Genomic DNA, 23593 nt, shown 5'->3' on the forward strand with positions numbered 1-23593 from the left:
GTACTGCTGGGCTGCGCTGGTTTCCTGGAGTCCTGTTGTCGGGTGAGTCCTCCTATGCAGCGCGTCCTTTGCTCGGTGGCTGTGGTCCCGCCAGTCGGCCGCTGCAGCTTGCTAGAGGCTTTAGTTGCACTGTCAGGCTCTTCATGCCTTCGGCTGCCTGAGACAGTTTTCTTTTCTTTGGCAGTTCTGAGGAGCATCCGAGTTGGGATCCGGACAACCCCTGTGCAGCGCGTCTTTTGGGAGAACTCGGGTTGGGCTCCTAGTGCTCCGTTCAGTATTCTTTTTGTGACACTCCGGCACAAACGTGGAGCGCCCGGGGTGAGGTCTGGACGCTCCGTGTGCGGCGCATCTGTTGGGAGCACTCTGGTTGGGATCCGAGTGCTCCGTTCTGTTTTCTTTTAGTGCCGCTCAGGCACTTACATTGTGGAGCGCCCGGGGTGGGATCTGGACGCTCTCTGCACAGCACTTCGTTGTGAAGCACCCGGGTTGGGCTCCGGGTGCTCCGCAACTCGTCTTCTGTGTGGGGCACCTGGGTAGGTTGACATCTTGTTCCCGGCATCCTCGTGGGTGCTGGGCACCGGGGCTGGGCTCTCCACGTGATTTCAGCCTTCGGCGGCCATGATAGGTGGAGATTTGTGGCTTTGGTTGGCCACAAACCCTCCCGCCTCGCTTCTAGGTTGTGCTCAGCTGTTGGGCATGCCGTTGATTCGGGGGCGGTTTCCCGTTTGTTTTTTGTTTAAATGGAGGCGGGGATCACATTCTGATCTGTTCTGCCTCTGTTGGTTGTGTGCACTGGGACCTGTCTTTGGTGTTCGTGATGGGGACGCATCAGAAGAAGCGAAAACGTGTGTCTCCTGTTTCCTCGTCGACTTCCCCAGCATACAGTGGGGATTCTGCCCCTCCGGTGAAGTGAGCCAGGTTGGATGACAGCAGGTAGAAGCGCCTGATTTTGGAGACTTTGTCAGATCTGAAGTCCTCCAAGAAGTCTGTTAGGGGTCGTTCTGGTGGGGGTGTTTCCCTCTATTCGGACATTTCTTCCTTGGATTCTTCTGATGACTCTTCCTTGGGGTCAGTGGATCTGAAAGGCAAATATATTTCCAAGGAGTTGTTGCCTGACCTTCTTTCTCATGTATGAGGGAACATGGGGTTTCCTGATGATGCTGTGGCCAGCACTTCCCATGATGCTGTTCTGCCGCAAATTCGGAAGCCTGTTACTACTTCTCTTCCTATCCATCCCTTTGTGATGGATGTCCTCTTGAAAGAATGGAAGGATCCTGATCAAATCATGATACCACGCTTTATGTCCAAACTGTATTCTTTGCAGGACATGGAGGAGTCGAGTCGGTGCATGTGAATTCCATTGTTGTCTGTTTAGTGGGTTGTCCTTCTATGGCGGATAACAATATTCTACACGATGGTGTGGATAAGAAGATTGACTCTGCGTTGAGAAAATCTTATGCAGGCTTTCACCTTGCTATCCGTTCTGGTGTCTATGGGGCTTATGTCGCTCAATCCCTGTTGACTGACTTTAAGACTTTGTTTTCATCGATGCAGGAGGGGGGCAGTTGTCCGGACCTGCTGGAATCCATGGAACGTCAGGCCGAATTCCTCTTGGACTTATTGCCTTTGATTCTGTGCGTGTTTCTGCCTTGTCCTGTGGTTCCTCTATTGTGGCTCGTCGGAACCTGTTGCTAAAGGGTTGGAATACAAACGCTGCGCAGAGAACCATGGCTTTGCGGTTGCCATTTACTGGCCCTCGTCTTTTTGGGGACGCTCGAGGATAAACTTCACAAGGTGTTCAAAGAGCGGAAGCATTCTTTTTCCTTCCGACGCCAGCCTTCTCGTAAGGACTCTTCTTTCTCTCATGCCAATACCTTTTGTCAGCCTTCCCAGTATCAGCTGTCCTCTTTTAAAGGCCCGAAATGTGCTGGTAGGGGTTTCTCCCGGAAGTTCCAGAAGAAGCCCCCCCCCCCCCCACCCCCCCGAGATGCTGGACAGGGTCCGCAGCGTTCCTGACTATGCCACCCCCGGGGTCGGTCACGCTGGTGTTCCACCAGAGGTTGGTGGGAAGCTGAGGTTGTTCCTTCCTGCTTGGCGTCCGACGACCTCTGACCAGTGGGTGCTGGGTGTCCTGGACCATGGGTATCGGATCAAGTTTCTGTTCCTTCCTCCGCCCTCGGGAGTGGTGCGTACTCCGACACCCTTGAACCGGTCTCGACATCAGTCTTTGATTGACTGTGTTCGCTCTTTGTACCTGAAGAAGGCGATTGTGCCTGTTCTCTGGTTGGAGTGGGGTCTGGAGACTTATTCGATTGTCTTTCTTGTTCCGAAAGTCACAGGGGGTTTTCGGATTGTCATCAATCTCCGGAGTCGGAACTTGTTTGTCCTGAAGATCCCATTCAAGATGGAGACTTTGCAACGGGTGATACCTTTCATTCAGGCCGGCTGGGTGTTGGCTACGCATGATGTCCAGGACGCTTATCTTCATGTGCCAGTAGCTCTGGAGGATCAGAGGTTCCTGCACTTCTGCCTGTAGGGTCATCATTGGCAGTTCTGTGTCCTTCCGTTTGGTCTCCGATCCGCTCCCCGCTTGTTCACCAAGGTGGTGGTTCCCTTGGTGGCCCATCTTCACCTTCTGGGAGTGTCGGTGTTTCCTTACTTGGATGATTGGCTACTCCAGGCTCCATCCCCTGCGGTCCTGTCTCAGCACCTGTCCTTGACCATTTGTACGCCAGAGCCCCATGAGTTTCTCCTGAACTTTCCATAATGCCAGCTGGTTCCTGCCACTCGGAGGTCTTTCATCGGGGCCGTCTTCGATTTGATCCAGGGCAAGGTGTTCCTTCTGGATTCCCGGCTTCTGCGCCTTCAGTTCCTGTTGTCCCAGGCTGAGGTTCTCCTCCTTCAGTGGCTCGAGGTTCAGGGTCATATGGCTGCGACTGTCTTCACGGTGCCCTGGGCAAGGGTTCATCTTCGGCCTCTGTTATGGCATCTTCAACGTTGGGTGCCTTTTCCGGTTCGGGACTATCTGTCTGTGTACCAGTGTCTCTGGAGGTTGTGTCCGCTCTCCAGTGGTGGCTGAATTCCTCCAATCTCTCCAAGGGTATGTGGATTCGCCTGCCACCTCCATTGGTGTTGACGACGGATGCCAGTACGTACGGTTGGGCGGCGACTCTGGGTCAGTGGGCTGTTCAGGCTCGTTGGCTCCAGTCGGAGACCTGCCGGTCCTCCAATTGGAGGGAGCTGTCTGCGGTGCCCCGTGCTTTTCGTTTCTTCCAGGGTCATCTGCTGGGGTGCAATGTCCTGGTGCGATCCGACAACTCAGTTACTATGGCTTACATCAACCACCAGGGCAGTACTCGCAGTCCTTCATTGAATCTGGTGGCCTGTGAAATTGCGGGTTGGGCGGAGCGTCATCTTCTGGCCATAGCTGCTCAGCATATCAGGGGTGTGGACAGTGTGGTGGAGGATACCTTGAGTCGCAGGTTTCTGTCTTCTCTGAACCTGTTGTAGTAGAGTAGGATCTGCTTCTTATAGTTACCCCCACTTTTTGCTGATATTTCACTGTTTTTCGACTTTATTCTGGTTGGGGCCCTGCTAATCAGGACCCCAGTCTAGCTGCTTCCTCTCTAAAATGATTACCAGTAGTTTAGGTACACTCCAGATTGGATTCTGGGGTACCCTTATAAGTCCGTAGTATAAGGTATACTATGTACCCAGGGCATAGGTACACCAGAGGCCTACCAGGGGCTGCAGCATGTATTATGTCACCCCTGGGAAGCATTCCAAAATGACACCACAGGACTGCTACTGCAGCCTGGGTAAGGTGGTGCATGCACCCCTTACTGAGATATAGGTTCACTATATCTCTCCATATCACTGCACATATAAACCTATCAGTCACCCCTATGGCAGGCCTTACTAATCTTGAAGGCAGGGAGCTGGGTTTTATGTGAGAGGGTGCCCATGCATGAGCAGAGCCCCTCTGCAGCCTTCGGAACCTTTATTCCGGGGTTGTTTGTGATGCAGCCAAACCATATACTCTGAAGTGCATTATAACCAAACGGTAAATGCTAACTTTGGGATAGCTGCACTGAAACATGTCGTATGTGGTGCAAAACACATTGGAATCATACCCCCACACCAGTAATTGGTGTGGGAGTATGATCCCACCATTCTAGAGGGAGAGACATGACAGCACCAGTATACCCGGTACCAGCTAACAGAGCCCTGGCATCACAAAATGGATGCTGCCAGCCACAGACACAAGTCTGTCCTCTTGCTGCTGGATGAAACTCCGGCAGGGGAGGCCTGGACAATAGGTTTCCTGTCACAGGGAGGTGTCACCACCTCCCAGACAGGCTTTAGTGTATTGGGGCTGGGTGGGTGCACTCCACGAGTGCTTTGAATTTCAGCATTGGGGGCGCATTTGGTGTCCCTGTGCATAGTCCAGTTCAAACCGGTTGCAAGGGCTACCAGCCCCTGCTCTGGCACGAAACTGGACAAAGGAAATGTGTGTAGCCACCCCTCTTTCCTGACCCTCCTATAGGTGGGTCCCCATAGTATGTCCAACCCCTCCTTGGGTATAAAGAAGGAAACCCTGACTACAGGACTTTCGCTTGCACCTAGACGAAACTATGATACGGAATCCTGGAACTTCGACGATCTACGTTGAACTAGATGGTTAAAGAATCTCCCTTGGAGTAAAGGAGTTGCTCCCCTGCAAGGCAGGCACCAAAGACGCATCTGTCTGGTTTGCATCTCTGAAGCTCCGGCCGGACTCCAAAGAATTTTGCAACACAGGAGGTGGGTTTCCGTGGTTTCTGAGGTCGATCTTTACACTCAACAATTCTGAGGCCTGTATCCCTCTTGGAAGACTGTGCAACCCGAACCCCTGGACACCGCGACCATTTGCAAAAGCATCAGCTTTCCAGCGACTCCTGCAGCTGAGCTTTGGGTTACTTGTAGCCCTGACCCCGAGCAGCATTTGCACCGAAGATTTCCCGCCTACACTCCACGAGTGTTCCGCGATCTAGCCCTTTGTGTTTTCTCTTGAGGTCCCTTCGCGATCCCTAGTCCGTCGACTGGTGGGTCTATGTGAAGGCAACTTTACTTCTAATTGGGCTTACCTGGTTGCTCAAGACGTGCCCTGACTCTCCATCGCTTGGGAGGTCCCCAGGACCTTGCTGGTCCTCACTGAAGCATCTTTTCTCTTCCTGCGTGGGTTGCTGTTGTCAAGGCTTGTTGGGTCCAATCCGGGCACTGACACCGCAACACTCGACATCCTTCGTGGGACAGCTCGAATCCAGCTCCTGGTCGTCGTCGACGCCTCCTGGTCCTAGTGGCTGCAGAGTCAAGCTTCACCTCTACGCACCTGAAACACCCAACATCGGTGGGCATTCGTCTATCGTGCCCCTGGTCACTGGCAAGTGACCTAGACTCTGTCCCCTCTGCTTTCAGGTTCTTATGATCTTCGATCCAGGCTTGGATCACACCGGACACTTCTCTCCTTCCCGGCAACAGCACTTTGCAGCAGATCGCCATTGAAATCAAGGAAGATTCCCGACACTATTTGACACCTATGCACCCGGCTTCCCTGGTTGAGGTAACTCGAGTACTCCAGTGCTCCCATGGGTGCTGGCCCTAGAACCCCCTAAGTCTAAAGGGGTTTGCTCAAAGTCCTCTCCTAAGTGTCCTTAACTTTTAAAATTCTAACCTCGACTTTCCTATAGAATAGTACAGGGCTCGCGCCTGTGTTCTCACACGGTACGTGTCCCCCGTGAGTCTCCTGTGTCACTACCTTGGGTGGCTCCTTGGGGTCCCAGCGATTCTACGTGCTCTAGGCACTGTGTCTAGTCAAGTCGTGGTTCTTATACCACTTTCTTAATAAATGGTTTGGTCCACCCCTAGGGCCCATTGTATATTGTGCTATTTACTGTCGTTTTAGAACTGTATTATTGTGTGCCTTGCTCTCTAACTTAATAAAGAGGTTAGTCGAGTGTTTAGAAACAAATACATTTATTTTATATATATACCTTGTGTGGTTCTTCTTTCCTTTAGTTAATCAAGAGGTTATAATCTGGTAAACTAAGCTGCTTTACACTCCTTCAAGTCTTCGCCTGAAGGCTGCTCTCCATAGCTACCACTAGGATAGCTTTCAATAAAGGTTGTCTTTAAACCTATCATCAATAAGGTTGTTTGGACTGGTGCAAGGAGCCCACTATAACTAGTGGACAGCATATGCCAGGCCAACTTCTCACATTGGTGTGCAGCGGTTGGATTGAAGCTTGCTATTGCTTTACCAGATAATCTCTTTGAGTGACTAACTGAAAACTACTACAGGTACATATAAATCAAGTTTAGAATACGGTAGGTTCTACTGAACTTAGAGTTGTGTGTCAAGGGCTTAGCACACCCTTTCTACAACTCAAGAGAGTTTAGTAGGCCACACTAGAGTAGATAGGTGCATACACCACACCAGTAATGTCTTCAAGGGCAGAACCCAGTGGGTCTCTCCCCTCTTAGTATGATCATATGATATACCGAGAGTTGAGGACAATGTGTTCCTCAAGGAAATTGAAGACCGGGAAAAGCCCAACAGCATAACATATCATAAAGATTTTGCTTGCAGATGACCTTAGGAAGGCCCCAGGGTCTGATGAGGTAGGCAAGATAGGTGGGCCCGCAGAAAAGGAGAGGCCAAGAGGTGACCACATCTCTGACCAGGAGGATCAAGATGATTCTAACCTGGAAAATCCAGTCCATCCTGAAGGTGAGGAAGAAGGCCTCAGTGGCCCTCTCTGGATGGGTCGGTGGTGTGCCAAGAAGATCAAGATCTCCTTCAATGGAGTCTAATCATTCTGGTGCATCTGGAGGGACCTCTGTCTCTCATAGGACCATTTTCCCCCAGAGGAGGGAGTCCTCTTATGAGAGAATATGCGGACTGATCCAGTTTCAAGAAGCTAAGCTTAGGATAAAGAGGGACCAGTTAGCATTGGACAGGGAATCCCTGGAGCTCCAGAAAGCTTCACATAAATGGGGACTAGAACCCCGTGTTGGCAGCAACAGTGTCCCTAGAGGTAGAGCGCATACTCATGACCATAGGAACCTGAACACGATTGTCCGTCCCTACCAGAGTGGGGATGACATCCACAAATGGATAACTGCACTGGAAAGGGCTTGTAAAGTACAGAGGGTCCCTCGGGTGCAATGGGCAGCAATCGTGTGGCTCTCCTTTGCAGACAAAGGTAGAGACAAGCGCCTCACTGTTAGAGAAGAGGATGCTGACAATTACCAAGTCTTGAAGAGTGCACTGATAGATGGGTTTGGCCTAACCACTGAACAGTACAGGTTGAAGTTCAGGGATACACAAAAGGCACAGACTCCAGACTGGGTTGACTTTGTAGATCGTGCTACTAAGGCTCTGGAGGGCTGGTTACTTGGCAGTAAAGAGTGTGATTTTAAAGGGTTATACAATTTGATTATGAGGGAGCAGATCCTTAATAATTGTCAAAATCAGTTGTTGCATCAGTACCTGGTGGACCCTGATCTGACCTCTCCCCAAGAATTGGGAAAGAAGGCAGACAAATGGGTCAGAATCAGGGTGAGGCAGAAAGTTCAGAACCAAGGTGGTGACTCCCAAGAAGCAGGATTCCAAAAACTCTGACTAGGGTAAAGACCAGAAGTCTTCTCAAGGGCCCCAAAAATCTGCATCTGGTGTAAAATCTGTAAACCGAAAACCCATTGGACCAGTGATTGTACCAAGTCCAAAGACTCCACTCCAGCCACCATTGCCCCGAAGGCAACTGTTCCCCCTAGTTCAGCTCCAAGTGGTGGTACTCCGAATAAGGGCGTAGTAGGGTTAACCCTGGGTTCTGAGATGGACTCTGGCCTAGTCAGAGTTCGAACTCAGGCTGTACTGATCTGTGATGGAGGCATGGATATGGCCTCCTTTGTGAGTCCCAGTAATCAGGGCAAATACAGACAGCAGCCTTTAATCAATAGACAAGGGGCTTTGGCATTCAGGGACACAGGAGCAAGTGTCACAATAGTGACAAAAGATCTTGTGGCTCCTGAGCAGATCATACTTGGTGAATTGTACCATGCGACCAATGCTAGCAATGTCAGGACAGACCGTTCCTTGGCAGTTGTTGAATTCTCCTGGGGAGGGGAAACTGCCCTTAAGAAGGTTATGGTAAGTTCAGACCTCCCTCTTGAATGCTTGCTTGGCAATGATTTAGAAACTTCAGCTTCAGCTTGGGCTGAAGTGGAGCTCTGGACGTATGCAGAAATGTTGGGTATCCCTGCACATGTTTGCTGTGACCAGGTCACAGTCAACAATGTCAAAAGCTGAACGGGCCCTGGATCCTGGAAGAATGGACCAGGCGTCTCAAGAAAAGGAGCAGCAGGGGTACGGCAGTGTCTTCCTCCCCTGGCTCAGGAAGCAGATCATTCTCTTAAGGGAGATAATCTCAAGCCTGAAGAAAGAACTGTCCCAGAGGAGCTTGAACCTGACCAGGTTGAGTTCTTGGGGACAGGGGGCCCTTCCAGGGGAGATCTGAGCCAGGAGCAGCTGAGCTGCCCTTCTCTTGAACCCCTCAGAAAGCAACCTGCTGATGAGGCTGCTGGGAATGCTAGTGGAACCCATAAGATATATTGGGATGATGGACTCCTGTACTCAGAGAGTAGAGACCCCAAGCCTGGTGCCTCCAGGAGGTTGGTTATACTTCTAAAATTCAGGGGCTTCCTATTGAGACTAGCCCATGAGTTTCCCTTAGCAGGACACCTGGGCCAAAACAAGACTTGGGACAGAATTGTCCCTCACTTTGATTGGCCCCATATGTCTGAGGACACCAAGGAGTTTTGTCGCTCCTGTGTCACCTGTCAAGCCAGTGGTAAGGCAGGTGGTACAACAAAGGCCCCCCTGACACCACTACCTGTGGTGGGGGTTCCCTTTAAGAGGGTTGGGATTGACATAGTTGGTCCCATGGATCCTCAGACAGCATCTGGGCACAGATTTATACTGGTGGTGGATCATGCCACTAGGTACCCAGAAGCCATTCCCCTTAGAACCACTACAGCTCCTGTGGTGGCAAGGGCCCTACTTGGAATCTTTTCCAGAGTGTGTTTCCCTAAGAAGGTAGTATCAGACAGGAGTGCAAACTTCATGTCTAGTTACTTAACAGCAATGTGGAAGGAGCGTGGAGTAAATTACAAATGTACCACCCCTTATCACCCACAATGCAATGGGTTAGTTGACAGGTTCAACAAAACCCTAAAGGGCATGATTAAAGGTCTCCCAGAAAAGCTTAGGTGTAGATGGGACATACTTTTGCCCTACCTTCTATTTGCCTACAGGGAAGTTCCACAGAAGGGGGTTGGTTACAGCCCATTTGAGCTTCTGTTTGGACATCCAATTAGGGGTCCATTGTGTCTGGTGAAGGAGGGATGGGAGTTACCTCTCAAGCCCCCTAAACAGGATATTGTGGACTATGTACTTGGTCTCCGCTCCAGGATGGCTGAGTACATAAAGAAGGCAACTAAAAACCTTGAGGCTAGCCAGGAATTACAAAAGGCATGGCATGACCAAAAGGCTGTGCTGACTGTTTACCAGCAAGAGCAAAAAGTATGGGTGTTGGAGCCTGTGGCCCCAGTAGCCCTCCAAGACAAGTGGAGTGGCCCCCATACAATACTTAAGCAGAAGGGAGAGGTTACCTACCTGGTGGACCCAAGAGCTCCCAGGAGCCCCCTTAGGGTGCTCCATGTCAACAGGCTGAAGCCATATGTTAACAGGGCTGACATGGGCTTGCTCATGGCAACTGATGAGGGACAGGAGGAAGAGAGTGACCCACTCCCTGACCTGTTCTCTCAGAACCCTGATGATGGATCAGTAGATGGTGTAGCCTTGGCAGGCAGCATCACTGTCCAGCAACCAACTGACTGCAGAAAAGTTCTCAGCCAGTTTAGACATATGTTCTCACTGACTCCAAGTCAGACTACCTGGTGCACTCATGAGGTGGACACTGGGGACAGTCTACCTGTTAAAAATAAGATTTACAGGTAACCTGATTATCTCAGGGACTGAATCTGGACTGAAATCCAGAGGATGTTGGAATTGGGAGTCATTGAACCCTCAGATAGCCCTTGGGCTAGTCCAGTGGTCTTAGTGCCTAATCCTCACACCAAAGATGGAAAGAGAGAGATGAGGTTTTGTGTAGACTACAGGGGACTCAATGCAGTCACTAGGACCGATGCCCATCCCATCCCCAGGGCAGATGAGCTTATAGATACTTTGGCCTCAGCCAAGTTTCTGAGCACATTTGACTTGACAGCTGGCTACTGGCAGATCAGACTAGCTGATGATGCAAAGCCAAAGACAGCATTTTCTACCCCTAGTGGGCATTATCAATTTGTGGTGATGCCCTTTGGTTTGAAGAATGCTCCTGCCACTTTCCAAAGGTTGGTGAATAAAGTCCTTACAGGACCGGAAGCCTATAGTGCAGAATATCTAGATGATATTGCTGTCTTTAGCTCCACCTGGGAGGATCACCTGGTCCACCTGAAAAATGTTTTGGAGGCCCTGCAAAAAGCAGGCCTAACTATCAAGGCCACTAAGGTCCAGATATGGCAGAGTCAGGTTGTGTACCAGCGCCACCTTGTGGGTGGAGGCCAGGTTCAACCATTACAGAGCAAAATCCAGACAATAATGGACTGGGTTGCTCCAACTACCCAGACTCAGGTCAGAGCTTTCTTGGGCCTGACTGGGTACTGCAGAAGATTTGTAAAAGGTTATGGATCCATAGTTACCCCATTGAATGACCTTACTTCTAAGAAAAGGCCCAAGAAAGTTTAGTGGACAGTCAGCTGTCAAAAGGCATTTGATGACCTAAAGCAGGCCATTTGCACTGCTCCCATTCTGCAAGTCCTAACTACTCCAAATAATTCATTGTTCAAACAGATGCATCTGAGTTGGGGGTTAGGGCTTTGTTATCACAATTGAATGATGGTCAGGATCAGCCACTCTCTACTAACCTCTTTATGAAGCTAGAGAGCAAGGCACACAATAATACAGTTCTAAAACGACAGTAAATAGCACAATATACAATGGGCCCTAGGGGCGGACCAAACCATATATTAAGAAAGTGGTATAAGACCCACGACTTGGCTAAAGAGAGTGCCTAGAGCACGTCGAATGGCTGGGACCCCAAGGAACCACCCACGGTAGTGACACAGGAGACCCACTGGGGATGCGTGCAGTGTGAACACTGGCGCAAACCCCATACTATTCTATGGGAAAATCGCGGTTGGAATTTTTGAAGTTAAGGACACTTAGGAGAGGACTTTGAGCAAACCCCTTTAGACTTGGGGGGTTCTAGGGCCAGCACCCACGGGAGCACCGGACTACTTGAGTTACCTCACCCAGGGAAGCCGGGTGCATAGGTGTCGGGAATCTTCATTGATTTCAATGGCGATCTGCTGCAAAGTGCTGCTGCCGGGAAGGAGAGAAGCCTGGATCAAAGATCAGAAGAAGCTGAAAGCAGAGGGGACAGAGTCTGGGTCACTTGCCAGTGACCAGGGGCAAGATAGACGTATGGCCCACCGATGTTGGGTGTTTCAGGTGCGAAGAGGTGAAGCTTGACTCTGCAGCCACAAGGACCAGGAGGCGTCGAGGATGACCAGTAGCTGGATTCGAGCTGTCCCACGAAGGATGTCGAGTGCTGCGGTGTCGGTGCCCGGATTGGGCCCAACAAGCCTTGACAACAGCAACCCACGCAGGAAGAGAAAAGATGCATCTGATAGAGACTACTAGCCGCAGAATCTTTAACGTGGAATTATCCCCAGGCGTGAGACTGGACCCAGAAAATTTTCTTGCCCCAGCATCTCTGCGTGCCGGGGGGCGGCACCACGCGACTCTGCCCCGACATCTTGCGCGGGCGTGACATCAGCAAAGTCACATAAGCCCAACCCCGGCGCGCTGATGTCAGTTTCCTTCTTTTCCGCGTGCCACGCAGATCCTGATCGTGTCTCTGGCCTGTTTTCAGGCCTTTTCACACTTTGCGTTTCCTTTTGGGAACAGTGTGCGAATGCCTTCGGGCTTCAAGATGTTCTCGTGCCAGATGTCGGCGACGAACCTTCACCCCATTTGTATGTGGTGTTTGGGTGAGCAGCATGACTGCGGACTTTGAGGCTTGTCAGCAGATGAAGCCGAAGATGAAGCCGAAGACCCGGCAGGCTCGCCGGATGAAACTCCTCTCGGCCTGCATGTCCAGGTTGGCGTCATCCCCGCGTCCGTCCCCCATGGATGGGTTTAAGAACTGGCGCTTTCGTCTCCAACATCGTCCCTCTCCAAGGGCGTCGCTCGCCCGTTGGTAAGTGTCGCAGCTTGTCCCTGAGGCCTAGTCCCTGCCCTGTGGGGGGCGCAGGTTCTCCACGGGTCGTGCGGCCTTGTGCGTCGCCACCCTACCTGCCGTTTCCCGGCATTGGGCGACCGGAGTCCAACTGGAGGCCTATGCTGCAGCCCTGCAGGCCTCCTTGGCTCCTCTTCCTGGGATGTCAGCGGATACCTTGCCATGTGCGGGGCCTTCTGTGGAGTCGCTGGCGGCTCTGTCACCGACAGGCTCAGCTTCAGGGCTTGGAGATGTGGTGTCGTCGGGGTGCGGCCCTACGGGATTCCCCTCTTTGGACCACGGCACCTCTGCCTCGCCGCAAACCCCCTTGGGGATCCCTGTGGTGTCGCGAGAGGTTGCCAGGACTCGTGGCTCGTCCTCGAGTCCCCCTCGGTCCTCTGGGCAGGCGGAGGCCTTGTCCGAGGCTGAGCAGACGCTGCGCAGGCGGCTGCCGGCCAATGGCGACGCCGCAGGGGCTGGCAAGGGGCCGGGGCGCGTCCCCGGGTCCACCTCATCTCTCCACGCAGGCGGCTGCCTCATCGGAGGTCGAGTTGGTGCCTTTTCGGTGTCGTTCTTTAGCCGCCTCCGGCTCCGACCCGCCCTGTTTTCCTGCTGCGCAAGTGGTGGTGGAGGTCGTCTCGGCGTCCTTTTCGGCACCGGTCGACGTCGCGCTGGTGCCAGTGGCAGACTCACCAGCGCCGTGCCGGCGTCGGATCGTCTATTCGTCTTCGGAGACCCCATCTTCTCCAGAGAGTCGGCAACTTTTTGTCTCTTCTTCCCCGGAGACGGGACGCCGCGTTGTGGCTTTTTCCCCGGCGTCTTCCAAGTAGGGCTCTTCGCCGTCCCCCGCGATCAGTCTTCCCCAGAGACGCCTCAAGTTCCCCACTCGTCTGTCAACCTTTCCCCATTCCGAGCTTGGCCTTTTCTTCCTCCGGTTGGGCTGGGGGATGGCCGGCTTAGCCTACAGCCGTCGCCCACGGAGGACTTGCTTTCCCCACCGCGTTACGGAGGACAGTGCTGTCTTCACCCGAGCTGTCTCCACAGCCACGGGGATTTTGCGCATGGGCGACCCGGCTGCCCATTTGCTTGAGGTTCTCCATCAGGGCTCTGGTGGACGGGAGCTGCTTCTTCCCTTCGAAGCTTCGCTCCATAATTCTCTTATGGGTGCTGGGAGTGACATGCCACGGGGGACCCGGTGCCCCAGCCGCTCCTGCACCTCCGCATGATCCTGTCTGCCTTTCCTTCCATCCTTCTACCAGGGGCCCTCTTCTGCAGACTGCCGTTCCCTCCTTGCCATCGGTGTTGTCTCCTCCGTCATGGGAGGCCCGGTGGTTAGATTCATGGGGGTGTAACATCTTGGCTTCCTCCAGTGCTGCCTTGCGGGCGCTCAACACGCTTTGTGTGTAGGCCAGAGCCACTTCCAGCTTGTGGGATTCCGCGGAGTCCTTTCTGTCTTGCGCTTCTCAGGAGGGTGCCTGCGCTGATCTGCGCACCATGTGTTTGATGGCCGAGAGCTGGCCTCGTTTATTCTTCGCTCGGTTCTAGATGTCTGAGGCTCTTGGTCGCACTATGGATTCTTCAGTAGCCCTCCGTCGCCATGCTTGGCTGAGGGTTAGTGTTTTCCCTGAGAATGTTAGGGAGTGTCTGGTTGACCTCCCTTTCGATGGCACTCTTTTGTTTCACGCCCCTGCGGATTCTGCCATTCAGCGGTTCCTTGCGGGGCTTCGTCATCCTCCTCCTCCCCTCCTCCCCCTCAGTAAACCTGGATGTCGGTCCTCTGCTGTGTTCTGGGAGGTGTTCTCCCATTGTTTTCTGGGATCTAGTGTACGGTAGCCCCAGTTGTGTGTTCTGTGTGGTTGGTGTGCCTTCAGGGTCCTTCTGTTGACCCTTCGGTTGGCCCTTCGGTGCTGTTGGCTGCTGGTTCAGCCCCCTTTTTTTGACTAGTGGTTTTGGCTGCTGGTAAGCCCGTGTGGGTCCTGGGATTGGGCCTTTTGTGTCTTCTTTATTGGCTGCTTGGCAAGTCGTCTGCAGTTCTACCCGCAGGCCTTTGTTTGTACTCTGCTGAGGAATTTTTTGCTAAGAGGTGTTCCCATGTTATCTTGGGACATAGCATGCCCTATGTGGAGTACTTGTAGCTATTACATAGCTCTGTCATGTGCTGGGGAGGTGTGGCCACCCTTTTCGGGTTCCTTGCTCTCCTTGGCATCACGGTATATCGCAGGTGCGGTCTCTTTGACAATTGTCTTGGCGCTGCTTACATTGTGCCCAGGTCTGTCCTTCTCCATGTTCGCTATGTCGCTAGACCAGTCCGGCCTGCTGTCTGCGGCATGGTGTTGTGGCGATTCCGCCCTTCTGTCCGGCGTTTCGGCCTGGTCCTCTGTCTGGTGTTCCAGAGGGACTGGCTTTCTGTGTTCTGGTTGACGGCCTGGGCCCGTCCTCCGTGTCTCTTTGTCTTTCTCTTCTGCCTGGTCCCACTTCTTTCGTGGGTCAGTGTGTGTTTCTGGACTGGCCCCTCCTTTAGGGTGTGTCCTGGCCCTCCCTGGCCTCTGCCTTCAGCTTGTGCCTGGCTTGTTCTGGTGCACTGCTCTATGGTGTTGCCTGCTGCTGGCTGCGCATGCCTGCTTGTTCTGGTCCACCGTCGTGGCCTTTGGTGTGTTCCCTTGTGCCTCTGCCTCTGGTTCCGCTGGGGCTTTGTGCACCTGTGTCTTTCTTCTTACGCCTGCGCTATTGGTGGTGGGGCCGTTCCTGCCTTGTCAGCTGCTTGCGGCCGAGGTGTGTTTGGCTGTTTCCTATCACTGTGTGTGCTTCTTACGGCGGGCCCTACCTCCGGTTCAACCTCTTCTCCCTGGGGTTCGAGGTGGTTCTTTTGTTCCTTCAGGCCTTTCGGGCTGTGTCTGCCCCTGCGGGGTGTTGGGCGGTTCTCCCTTAGTTGGGCTTGGGATCTCCTGGCCTTCCCTTCTTGTTTCTGTGACATGTCCCCTGCTGGGGCCCTGTGTCTCTCCTGCTGGGGAGGCTCTCTCGCAGGCCCTCCTCCCTTCTGGGTATGACTAGGGTATCTATTCTACGTTAAGGAATCTGCGGCTAGTAGTCTCTATCCGATGTACAAGTTACTTACCTCCGGTAACGATGTATCTGGTAGAAACGATTCTACCCGCAGATTCTTTCACGACCCGTCCTTCCTCCCCGTTCTGCGAGGACCCTCAGCTTGGTTTTCTGCACTCGCCTCCCTCTGGGTGGCTTGTCTTCTGTGGGTGTCCTCTTCGTTTTCTTCCGGTCAGGCTGTCCGGTTCTGCTTGATTGTTCCATACCCCTTTTTCTTTTGATACAGGGATGGTTGGTTTCTGCGTGCCTTTGCTTCCCTCCAGCTGGTTCCTCTCCAGTGTATGGGCCTCCTTTTGCTCTTTTTTCCCTCCGTTTGTTTGGAGTTTCTGATCCCCTTGCGGTCTTCTGCGTTGGGGATTCTTTGCCTGTCTTTTGGCCTCCTGCTCCTTTCAGGGGATATGGCCCTCCTTGACAGTGTAGTCTGGGGGTGGATTGCTGTTGCTCTTCTGTTCCGGGCTTGTGGCCCTGCACTGTGTGGTTTGTGGTTGCAGCCTGCCTCTCTCTCTCTTTCTTTCTGTTCCGGCGCTTTCGCATACTTGTGTCTTCAGGATGGCTATTGCCTTGGCTTGCTCGGTTGTTCCTCGGAGTGGTGCTCTGCTCTTTCCCTGCTATGGCTACACTACTATGGCCTTCTGGTACTTTAGTGCTAACTGGTGCTATCGCCTTGGCTTGCACAGTTGTTTCTCAGAGTGGTGCTCGGCTCTTTCCCTGCTAGGGCTTTGCTGCTATAGCCTTCTGGTACCTTGGTGCCAACTGGTGATGTTCCTCACCCTTTATTTCTCTGTTTTGTTTCTCTGATTTTTTTTTGCACACTGTTCCCTTGCTCTCCGCGTTGTGGCACGGAAAAGTTCTGACGTCCGCGCATTGGGGTGGGGCTTATGTGACCTCGCTGATGTCACACCCGCGGAAGACGTCAGGCGGAGACGTGTGGTGCCGCCCCCCGCCGCGCATAGATGCTGGGGCAAAAACATTTTCTGGGTCCAGTCTCACGCCTGGGGATAATTCTATGTTAAGAAATCTGCGGATAAAATCGTCTCTACCAGATACATTGTTACCGGAGGTAAGTAACTTGTACTTCGGTGCGGAACAGCAAGATCATGGGGACTCCCCAAGCAGTAGAGAGTCAGGGCACGTCTGGAGCAACCAGGTAAGCCCAATTAGAAGTAAAGTTGCCTTCACAGAGACCCACCAGTCGACGGACTAGGGATTGCGAAGGGACCTCGAGAGAAAACACAAAGGGTCAGCTCACAGAACATTCGTGGAGTGTAGGCAGGCAATCTTCGGTGCAAATGCCGCTCGCGGTCAGGGCTACAAGTAACCGAAAGCTCAGCTGCAGGAGTCGCTGGAAAGCTGATGCTTCTGCAAATGGTCGCGGTGTCCAGGGGTTCGGGTTGCACGGTCGCCACGAGAGATACAGGCCTTAGACTTGCTGTGGGCGCTGATCGACCTCTAAGACCATGGAAACCCACCTCCTGTGTTGCAAAATTCTTCGGAGTCCGGCGGGAGCTTCGAAGATGCAAACCGGACAGATGCGTCTTTGATGCCTGCCTTGCAGGGGAGTAACTCCTTTAGTCCAAGGGAGATTCTTCAGTCATCTAGTTCAAGGTAGATCGTCGAAGTTCCAGGATTCAGTATCGGTTCATCCAGGTGTAATCTAAAGTCCTGTAGCCAGGGGTTCCTTCTTTATACCCAAGGACGGGTTTGGACATACTCTGGGGACCCACCTATGGGAGGGTCAGGAAGGAGGGGTGGCTACACCCATTTCCTTTGACAAGTTTCGCTCCAGAGCAGGGGCTGGTAGCCCCTACAACCGGTTTGAACTGGACAATGCACAGGGACACCCAATGTGCCCCCGGTGCTGAACTTCAAAGCACTCTTGGAGTGCACCTACCCATCCCCAATACACTAAAGCCTGTCTGGGATGTGGTGACACCTCCCTGTGACAGGAAACCTATTGTCCAGGCCTCCCCTGCCGGAGTTTCATCCAGCAGCAGCAGGGCAGACTTGTGTCTGTTGCTGGCAGCATCCATTTTGTGTGTGTTATTAAATATTTCCACTTGCTGCACTACACTTTTGTGTTCTGTCTGTGTTCTCTGTGTGGTATGCCAAAGGCCTGCTTGTGTGGTTGCTTTGGTATGCCTCATTAGTGATGACTGGGTCGAGGACAAGGGACGTAGAGGTAATGCTTTGATTACTTACCGGTAATCCCCCATTACTCTTAGTCCTACTCGTCCTCGACCCAGTCATACATCCCACTCACCCTCCCTGTTCAGGCCTTTGTTGCTTGGTATGTCAGGAAGTGCTTTCTGTTGGCTGGGTACTTATAGCCCCTGGCAGGAGGGTGGGTGGAGCCTAAAAGTGTTTCTGTCAAGTGGAATTCCTCATTAGTGATGACTGGGTCGAGGACGAGTAGGACTAAGAGTAATGAGGATTACCGGTAAGTAATCATCGCAACACCCCATGATTACTATACTGTATGCAGAAATCTTTGGATGTTTCAGTCTGCGCTGGTGAAGACTCCGGAGCCCATGTATATTCTTCCGAATGCCTGTGTGTTACAGAACACTGTAATAAACATACAAAGAGTTTCAGTTTAGTAATACCAATTGGTATTTAGTAATACCAATGGTAAGTAACTTGTTAGTCTAACGGATACTTACTCCCAGCCGGTTCCTAGTCTTAACAAGCATTTACAATGCAACGGTCTCGGCATTATTAAAGTTAGAGCTATTGGCATTGCTCATGACAATGCCGTTTCTTTAAATGTTTTAAAAACAAAAACATAAACAAAAATAATGTCATGAGCAATGCCAATAGCTCTAACTTTACCAATGCCGAGACCATTGCATTGCATAAACGTGAGCGTTCTAAATTGCTTCCATCATCGGGACTAATTGTGGTGATTATTAATGCAGCGGTCTGACCTGTCAGGATTGCTGTATGCAATTACATTTGTGCAAATGCTTCATTACCTGCCTAATGATTTTGGGAGATATGCACTTGTAAACCACTGTTTGTGTTAATATAATAAAGGATTTGTTTTGCTGGGCATGTCAAGTGGAACGATTTGACCGTTAAATGTGCGAGTTTACCGGCGGAAATCCAGTTTGAGTTTATTCTGCGTATGAGGTAAACAATGATGCGTATTCCAACGCCTTCCCTCTCACGAGTTCTCTAGTATTCATATTCTCTATGGCATGGCCACACTGGGAGCCAAAAGAAGCAAACGTTGTCAAACCAGCCCCCCCCCCCCCCCCCCCCCCCCCCCCCACACACACACACACACACTGCATACAGCGAGCGAGCCTGACCACTGCAAGGGCGACTTCTTCTCCCCCAAGAAAAAAATGAAAAAGTTGCAATCGTGCTTCGTTTTACAACAATTTTCGATTATAAAACGTCGCCCAATCATTGAATTACTGGATGGAGACGAGAGACAGGGCTGCATGGCTGAATGAATGATTTGGATAGTTGAATGGTGAGGAGTGGGTGGATGAAATATTTCAAGAATCGATCACAATGAATAAAGAATTTTGGCTATGAGGAGCAAATGGTCTCAATGCACTGCCCAAAGGGAGGTGCGCTGGTTTTCATCTTAGGTTCGGCACTAAAATGTCATTCTCGAATGTTGCCCAACACTACCACTGCCAATCCTTGTGAAACATCCGGTGCCCTGATACAGGCGCGCAACACCCATTGGACTCACAGGGCTTCAGCCTCCCCCCCCCCCCCCCCCAACCCCGTCGTGTGCGGCAGCCCGGGATGAGACACCTTCCCGGGCAAAAAAGCAGCGGCACCCGAGCACTTCACAGGTCTTTAAAAGACCATTTGCATGTTAATGAAACCTCGCTGTTTCACCCCTTCTAAGAGCCCCTGCAGCTCCACTCTGCCGCCTATTGTTTAAAGTTCAGCTCCCCCCCCGAAATATTTGCACAGCCCCCCCCCCCCCGAAATTTGGCTCTAGTTGCGCCTCTGCCCTGATGTATGTAACACAGCGCCCTGATGTATGTAACACAGCGCCCTGATGTATGTAACACAGCGCACTGAGAGGTAGTCTCTGCCTTAGCCCTTAGATCAGCTAATTTCAGTGTAATCGGAGATCTTAATATTCATATGGATGCTCCTCTATCCTCGGTGGTGGGTAGTTTCCTCACAGATCTTGAGGCACTTAGACTACATCAGCTGATCCTTGGGCCCACTCATGTTGGGGGTCACACCTTGGACCCCTTTCTGACGAATTTGGATTGTGTGGAAGCACTGCCACCGAAACCAATTATCTGGACAGACCATTATCTTATTGACATTCGGATCACTTTGGCTGCTTCTCCTCCTAGAAATACTACATCTGTCATTTTTAAACGTTCTTGGAGGAAGTTGAACCTGGAGGCTTTTCAGCTGCTGTTGTCACAACACATACCAGAACCTCCCATTGATGTCACCTCTGGATATGACCATTTTTGCAATTGGTTTTTCCGGGCTCTTGACACCTTAATTCCAGCGGGCTGGAGTAAGACTAGACCGGGCCACTCTAGCCCATGGTATGACGAATCTCTCAGGCTCCTTAAGGTTACCTGTAAAAGGGCAGAAAGAGCCTGGCGTAAGGCATATGACGTTACTCTCAAGCAGGTTTATCGAGCCAGTATTAAGGCATACCATCGAGCCATCTGCAAAGCACGTGCCTCCTTCTATTCCTTACAATTCAGGAACAGTGCAAATCCAACTAAGTTAATCTTTAAGGTTCTTAAAGATTTAACTAGCAGGAAAGCCGCTACGTTGGGGAATGGCTCCCAGGCTCATTGTGATGGACTAGCGTCATTTTTTGTTGAAAAAGTGGATGCGATCTATAGATCTTTCCCCCCCCCCTGCTTCCTCTCTTAATCCTGTAACGTCTATGAATGACTTTTCTAGTCCATTACTGGTGCTTCCTGCGCCTTCTCAGGAAGAATTTGACTCCCTGGTGGTGAGGGTCAAATCGGGCTCTCCAATGGACCCTCTGAGACCGGCACAATTCAGGGACCTGTCAGAGCTGTGTCTTCCGTTTCTTCTCAGTCTTATTAAGCTATCTCTCAGTACTGGGTCGGTACCTGTAAAATGGAAGCAAGCCATGGTTATGCCGGTACTGAAAAAGGCAACATTAGATCCTGCAAAGCCAGAGCACTACCGGCCCATCTCTTTGCTTCCATGGGTCTCCAAGATCGCTGAGGCTCATGTCAATAACATCCTATCTGGCCACCTTTTAAATACAGGTATCCTTCACCCCTCCCAGAATGGCTTTAGAGCAGGCCATAGTACGGAGACAGCCCTGGTGGCTATGGTTGAGCATCTTCGTACTATGTTAGACTCTGGTCAGACGGCGGCACTGATCCTGCTGGATCTCAGTGCCGCCTTTGACACGGTTTCCCACCCGATCCTGCTCCAGAGGCTGAGAGAAGCGGGAGTTAACGGCACTGCTTTGGGTTGGTTTCGCTCTTTTCTGGCCGAGCGTACCTTTAAGGTTTGTACTCCCCCTTACGAGTCTTCTCCCCGCCCTATTTCCCAAGGAGTTCCGCAGGGTTCGGCACTTAGTCCGACCCTGTTCAATTTGTACGTGAGACCGTTGACGGAAGTTGCCAATAAATGGGGTCTCACTATGGTATCTTACGCCGATGATACCCAATTAGCTGTGGCTCTTAATGGGTCTACCACGCTGAATTCCTCTAATTTCCAACAAGCTCTTAGAGAGGTGGCAAGCTGGATGACCGACAATCGTCTCCAACTTAATGCCACAAAAACAGAAGTCTTAGTGCTGGGCAAGGAAATCCATCTTTGGGGAGACGACTGGTGGCCTTTAGAGCTCGGCCCAACTCCCATACCAGTCACCCAGGTGAAGAATCTTGGGATTCTGCTTGACGCCAATCTATCATTCATCCCCCACACAAAGAAAGTTGCGGGCACCTGTTTTGGCGTTCTTCAGAGTCTCAGGCCTATTCTTAAATTCTTCGACGCTTCTACCAGGCAACTTATAGTGCAGGCCATGATTCTTTCCAGATTGGATTATGCCAGTGCACTCTTATTGGGCACCAATCAAGCAGAGCTTACACGCCTTCAGCGCGTACAAAACGCGGCTGCTCGTATGCTGATAGGTCTGCCTAAATTTTGCTCAGTTAGGAGCGCCATTTCTGATCTTCACTGGTTGCCCGTTAGGCAGAGGATAAAATTTAAAGTACTGTGCCTGGTTTTTAAAATTCTGAAACTGGCTTCCCCTCCTATTCTGTCTCAGACTATCTCCTACTACACACCGGCTAGAACACTTCGTTCAACCGGTCAATTTTTGGCCACAATCCCTCGCTTTAAAAAAGCCAGAATGGGCGGACGCTCTTTTGGTGTCTTGGCGGCCAGCCTTTGGAACACATTGCCGTTCAGTGTTCGGTCCATTCCGGACTTGCTTCCTTTTAGGAAAGCGGTGAAAACATTCTTGTTTCCTTTGGTCTAGCGATCTTGGTTAGCATGTTCATCTGTTGGTTGTGTTGCTCGTCCTTTGTAGCGCCAGGACGCCGCTTGGCTGTGGCATCTGTGCGCCTTATAAATGATAAATAACATAACATAACATAACATTTAGCACCGCAAAGATTTTAATGCAAAGCATTAGGCTTTGATCTAAAATGGAACAGAGAAGGATAGAACTATGTTGTTGATAAACTGCTCAGCGTGAAACCAGAAAGAAAACACTGCCTCAATCCCGGCTTCGATTTCACTGCATTGTGTGAACCCGAGCAATTACTTTTTTTATATCTTCATACTGACATGAGAGCATCTTGAAATTCATCAGGTCGGGGTGTGCAATGCACAAATGCAAACAACTCTAATGTTACATCTACAGTAACATCCTTGGCCGTATATAGCGCGCAAAAGACAGCTAACAGAGTGCAGCAGAGGCAAGAAAAGAGACTACACAAGTCCCGCAGTCCGTCCTCCACAAACCATCCAGCGTCTGACTCGTAAACCAAGAAGCCCGAGCCCAGGAGTGAGGGGGAGGGCACAGAGGCGCACCAGGAAGCGAGGAGGATTCGAACAGAACAAAGGGGAGGCATATGTGGCAGCCTCAGAACGTGGGTTCTTTTGGTGGGGGGCGGCATCAATGCACAGCGGGTATACCATGAATTACGGGGTCAGAGAAGGGGAGTCACGAGGTAGGTGGAGGGGGGGGGGCAGTCGCACAGGGACAGCTGGCAGAAAACGAAGTGGAGCCCTCGTGGGAGAAGGAAAGGGACAATGGGAAGTGGGGGTATGTAAGGGGGAGCAGCGAGGAGAACAGAAACAAGAGCAAGCACACACCACCGAAAAGGCAGCGTCGTTTTCGGATTCGGGGGCGTGTTTTGCTGTTGTCTCCTCCCTGAGACTTTTCGCAAAAACCACGCCCCCCGATCCGAAAAGGACGGGGCCTGATCGGAGTGACTGACCTCTTCTCCAGTGGCTGGCCAGCATTTACGAGGCCAGCCAATGGAGAACAGGGGAGAAGAGGGGCTGGATAAAGCCCCTCTTCTCCAAGTCATTAAATCTCCGACTTCCGGTTCTGCCTTTCGGCAGATCGGTAGTCCTCGACCTAAAAAGCCACCAAATGAGTGTACAGGCTCCTGAATCTTTTGGCGAAGGTGGACTTTGTCCATGTTAGGGTCAAAGTAAGGGTCAAAGTAACATTGGTAAAGATATAATCTCTCTTCTTGTGTGCAGTATCCTTAAACAGTTTTTTAGTGCAGATAAATCTTGTCCTTTCTATTTTAGATCTTTTGAGAACAAGAAATATGCACATATAAAAATAAAATCAATGCAAGTTTAGTAATGCGCTTAACAGCATTACTGTTAAAATCATTTTTATTTGTCCTTTGCAAAAACAGAGAATGTTCTTAAGTGTGTGGTGAGACATAAAGGAAAATGGACATGAGCTGTAACTTCAATACAGCAAAGGGACTTTGCTGCCCCAGAATGTGTCCTCCAGCCTATGTTTCTATTACTTTACTTTTTCGCACAACTTACCATTCAAAGCAATTTCTGTTGCTCCAAATGGCATTTTTTACATGTTAATTTATACTTGGATCATTCTTTTGGAGAATCTGTTTTCTGAGAGAAAT

At 51.3% G+C, this 23593-nt stretch overlaps 1 protein-coding gene across 3 annotated transcripts in view; it reads left to right on the plus strand.

Moving 5' to 3' along the window:
- The window catches only part of LOC146869096 (2',3'-cyclic-nucleotide 3'-phosphodiesterase-like), a 192758-nt gene that overhangs the window by 160459 nt on the left and 8706 nt on the right, over nucleotides 1–23593 (plus strand). The window lies entirely within an intron of this gene.

Source organism: Triturus cristatus, chromosome 1_1, assembly GCF_964204655.1.
Source record: "Triturus cristatus chromosome 1_1, aTriCri1.1, whole genome shotgun sequence".
Lineage (NCBI taxonomy): Eukaryota > Metazoa > Chordata > Amphibia > Caudata > Salamandridae > Triturus > Triturus cristatus.